The following is a 5602-nucleotide window of genomic DNA, read 5'->3' as shown; positions in this document are numbered from 1 at the left end:
TTCTAAAGACTTTTGTTATGTTTCATCTTGAGGGTAAGCTAGGGACATTTCTTAGCCCCCGCCCATGTTCAAGAGTAGAGGCATCTAGTTGGACATATGTTTCGAGTCTATGTTGTCATATGACATTCTTCATTTACTATTCATGGTTTAGACTCTCTTATGATGATTCCACTTTTACTTTACCTTATATGTGCCTATGATATGAACAAGAGGCTTGGTTGGAGTCCTTCAGGGTTTCGATCACCGTGTTATGACTAGGTCCTAGGTCAGGTCGTGACATTTCAAGAGTTGAAAGATCGTCTCACTACCGCTCCTATCTTGACCTTTCCAGAAGGGTCCGATGGTTTTGTGGTATATTGTGATGCTTCAAGGATTGGTCTTGGTGTATTGATGCAACATGGTAAGGTAATAACCTATGCTTCTAGGAATCTTAAGGTACATGAAAGGAATTATCAAACCCATGATCTTTAGGTATCGGCAGTTGTATTCACTTTAAAAATTTGGAGGCACTATCTTTATGTTGTCCATGTGAATGTGTTTACCGACCACAAGAGTTTACAATACGTGTTTAAGCAAAAAGATTTGAACTTTTGGCAAAGTAGATGGCTTGAATTGTCGAAATATTATGACATGAGTGTGTTCTACTATCCGAGAAAGGCAAATGTGGTTGCTGATACACTAAGTAGATTTTCCATGGGTAGTGTGGCACATGCTGAAGATGATAAGAAAGAATTGATTAAAGATGTTCATAGATAGGCACGTTTAGGTGTGCATTTGGTTGATTCAAATGATGGAGGTGTTCTTATTCATAATGGTTTAGAATCTTCTCTTGTAGCGGATGTTTAGGCCAAGAAAGAGCAAGATCCAATGTTTGTTGAGTTAAAGAAGTCAGTTGCCGATGAGGCTTTCTCCCGAGGGGGAGATGGTGTGCTACGTTACCAAGGTCATTTGTTTGTACCCAATATTGATGGGTTGAGAGAGTTGATATTGAATGAGGCACATAATTCACAATACTTTGATTCATACGGGTTCCACTAAGATGTATCATGACTTGAGAGAAGTGTATTGTTGGAATGACGTGAAAAAGGACATAGCGGAATTGTAGCTATGTTGTCCAATTTGTCAATAAGTCAAGGTTGAGCATCAAAGATCGGGAGGTCTAGCCCAAGATATTGAAATCCCTACTTGGAAATGGGAAGATGTAAATATGGATTTTGTAATAGGTCTACCTTGTACTAAGAAGCAATATGATTCCATTTGGGTTGTTGTAGATCGGATGACCAAGTTGACTCATTTTCTACCGGTTAAGACTTCCTACGGTGCCAAAGATTATGCTAAGTTATATGTTCGTGAATTAGTAAGACTTCATGGTGTGCCCTTGTCGATCATATTGGATCAATGTACATAATTCACCTCACTTTTAGAGGTTGTTTCAAAAAGGTCTCGGTACAAAGGTCAAGCTAAGTACCGTTTTTCATCCTCAAACTGAAGGTCAAGCCGAAAGAACAATCCAAAAGTTAGAGAATATATTAAAGGCATATGTTATTGATTTTAAAGAAGGTTGGGATGAACACTTGCCATTGATCGAGTTTTCCTATAATAATAGTTATCACTCTAGCATCCAAATGACTCCCTTCGAAGCATTGTATATGAGGAGATGTAGATCCCCGGTAGGATGGTTTGAACTAGATGAGATGGCCTTGGTCAGTACAGATTTTGTAATGGATGCTATGGATAAGGTAAGACTCATAAGGGAAGGGTTGAAGATGACTCAAAGTTGTCAAAAGTCTCATTCTAATGTTAGGAAAAAAGAGCTTGAATTTGAGGTGGATGATCGTGTCTATTTGAAGGTTTCACCCATGAAGGGTGTAATGCATTTTGGCATGAAAGGGAAATTGAGTCCTAGATACATTGGACCTTATAAGATATTGAGACGTGTTGAAAGGTGGATTATGAGTTATATTTGCCACTTAATTAGCTATGGTTCATCCGATTTTTCATATGTCTAAACTGAGGAAGTTCATGGGTGATCCAATCTCCATTGTTCCATTAAAAGGTTTAAGTGTCGAGAAGAATTTGACTTATGAAGAATTCCGGTAGAAATCCTAGACCAGCAAGTTAAGAAGTTAAGAAACTGAGATGTTGTGTTTGTCAAAGTGTTATGGAGGAATCAATAAGTAGACAGTGCTACTTGGGAGGCGGAGGCGGATATGATGAAATGATACCCGTACCTCTTTCCCTCTACTCAACCCTAAAGTAGTAAGTCATTCTTATTCAAGCTAATTAAACTCTTACGTATTTAGTTCCTCCTATGTTATTCATATGCATGCATGTTCATGAAAAAGTAGATTTTAAATCATGATTTTATGTTAAGTTGAAGTTTTCATGTTCCATGCATTTTAAAAGGTTATCATGTTCATTTTGGGTTGCTAGTTCTCTTTCCGCGTCCTTCTTATGATAAGTTAATCTCATTCGAGGACGAATGCTTCAAGGAAGAGATATTGTAAGACCCCGTAAGTTGGAAAGTTGGAAACAAGGAAAAAATTCTCAAATCTTGAACTGAAACCAAGACCGTCTCTACGAGTCGTAGAAGTTCCCATAACCCGTAAAAATGAGTCGTAGAGGGAGTCGTAGTGGTTAGTCAGGACCAAACTTAAAGGGAGGTCCTACGACTCATGATTAGGATTTTTTCTTCAGTAGACGACCCATAGAAAGCTCCGTAGGGTGACTTCAGAGGCCTTGTTCAAAAGGTTCCCCAAGGCTAAGATTACGAATTACAGGATGGATTGTAGAAACTATGGCAGGTCATTAGAACCACCCATCACATAACTTCAGAGACCCTAAAATTTACAGGGTTTTGGGACCTGCAAGACGAGCCTCAGGAATGACTCATTTTCAAGTTGATGGGTAGTAAAATTGATCCATTCCCAAACTTTAGAGACTCGATTTTTAGACTTTTTCTCAGACCTGCAGGATGAGTCATTTAAATGACTCATCATCCCTTCGATGACCCATATGAGTTGGTTCGTAGGTTCAAAATCTGGAGTTTAATGAAGGACAATTGTATCTTTTCCAAAGTTCAGTTCAATGAACCTAGACATATTTATGGCCAAGTTCAAAGTCTATAAATATACAATTCTTCAAATTCCCCTCCTATTCAATTCATTCTCTCAAAATTTCCCAAGGCAAGAACTCTCAAGTCTCTCAAGGTTTTTCTCCAAATTCAAGCTAGGGTTTCCATATTTCTTCAAGGTTCTTCTTCTCTTAGTGAATTCAAGCAAGATATGTGGGTATTAATTCATGGGTTGTTTTCACCCATAAAGTCTCAAATATTTCTCAAGTTTTCATTCAATTTCAATTGATTATCAACCCTAATTTTAATGAATTGTATTGGACTGATTTAATTCTATTTTTAGATGTTATGAATGATCATTATATGTATTTTCTCAGATGAATTGCATGATTTAAGGTTGAGTTATAGATGTCCATGCATAAAGCTATTTTGAAGTTATAATTATGAGTTAAAGATGAGTTTATGAGTTGATCATAAGTTAAATGATTTACAATGAAAGTTTTCAATGATTTAAAGTTGAGATTATGATTTTAAAGTTGAAGTTATGATGATGATTAAAGTTAAGATCAAAGATGTTATTATAGTGTGATAAGTCCAATTCTGACACAAGCATGTTTAAGATGGTGATAAGGACAATTATCACTGAAGTTATGGATTCTTGTGAATCACTAAGTTAGATCAACTATTCCTAATATGTTTTAAAAATAGATTGATAGGCAGTTACTATCCTTCCTTATTATGTTGTGATCATATTTATGAGTTTCCATTGGGATATTGACTAAGCACCGAAGGGCTTCTAGGTGGAGTTCGGTCCGGTAACGCAGTTAGTTATCCAAGGAAATCCTAGTAGCAACCTAAAGTCCCAAACTACATTCTCCGCATAGATTGCCTTCATGGCCTAGGTAGTGGATCCACATAACCCAATTGAATAGTTACTTTTAGAGTATGCCCTATCAAGGTAGCCTCCCCTATTTTGATGCATAAGTCATCGTCTTGATACAGGATTTATCGGATTCTATATAATAGCTCGTATGGTCTTAGATGTCAGTTAATGGTCCTATCACACACGAGTTAAAGTTAAGCTATGCGATGTTAAGTTATGAGTTGTAAGTTGAAGTTTTATGATATTCATTGACCATGAGTTTCTTCTGTTTTAAATTGCTTTTAAGCTTTACTCAAGTTCATTATGATCAGTCATGCATCTTATGGCATATTGATTACGTTCCTTTACTTGTTCATGCATACCTTACATACTTAGTACATTCAAATGTACTAACGCATATTTTGTCTACATTGTCTTATAATGTAAGGACGGACGATACTTGCGATAATCCTATTCGTGGCTAGTGATTGCCCTATATTTCTCAATAAGTTGTGAGTCCTCATTCTATCGAGGACATGACTTTGATTCACGTTACTATTGTTTGTCTAGGAGCTTGTCCTAAGCCCCTGTCAAGGGTTATACTAGAGGCATGTTTAGACAATAATGTGATGTAGTCTGCGCGGATGTTGATTGGTTGATTTTATCCCTTAGTCCCATCCCCTTTGAAATGATTACTTCCATTTGTCTGTATCTTATTTTTTACCTTATGTATGCGATGTATGCTAAGATGGCTTATGGTTGCGGTCCTTCACATTTTGATTTTCGTGTCGCAGCTTGAACCTAGTTCGGGTCGTGACAACATCACACAAGCAAGTTGAAGTTATTAACTTAATTCTTCTCATTGATGACCATTAATTGATCATCCATGCATTTACTCAGCTTCTAAGGCCAGATACCAATTGGAACCTTCTCGATTCCAATTTATCTTGCTTGTGTCCCTTTAGTTGCGACAACGGCATCAGGTTTACTTTTTTGAGATACCAACTGAACTCAACCGATACCACAAGTGACAAACCGCATGAAAAAAGAGAATAAATGGAACGACTTCCTAGAATGCTTCATAGTTACTTGAAGATTAGATGTGGATGTCAACACACCAATCCGCAAGAGTCTATTTCATACTTGCTCTTGTACTGGGAGAAAGATAACGTGAGCTCTGATACCAACTTGTCATAACCCAGCCCACCAGGTCGTGAAGACACCTAATGTAATACCTAGATAGGAGAACCCTTACAGAAATATCATGCGGAAGTTTAACAATTACCAAAAACATAGCCTGAAAAGTCAAGAATATACTATAATTAAGTATTAAACTCTTAGGTTTATTACTAGAAAAATTCTAACACCCCCAAGAATACTAGTCAAACAGGTACAAGAGCTTTTAAAAATATAAAATATAAATACAGCAATGACCAACTCCAACCATAAGGAAGGAAGAGTAGAAAATATTGGAGAATAATCTTCGTCTTTACCTAAAAAACATCACTGAACCTGCAACTAGACTATGCCAAGTGGCATATCAAAAGTAGTATCAGTACAAACTACATGTACTGGTAGGTATCATCGATCAATCCTATACCCACCGCAAAATATAAAGAAATCAACAAGAAGAAAATACACTCTTAAGAAAATATACTCACCAAACT

The sequence above is a fragment of the Solanum dulcamara genome, chromosome 2 (assembly GCF_947179165.1).
Source record: "Solanum dulcamara chromosome 2, daSolDulc1.2, whole genome shotgun sequence".
Lineage (NCBI taxonomy): Eukaryota > Viridiplantae > Streptophyta > Magnoliopsida > Solanales > Solanaceae > Solanum > Solanum dulcamara.
Note: the sequence above shows the minus strand (reverse complement) of the source record.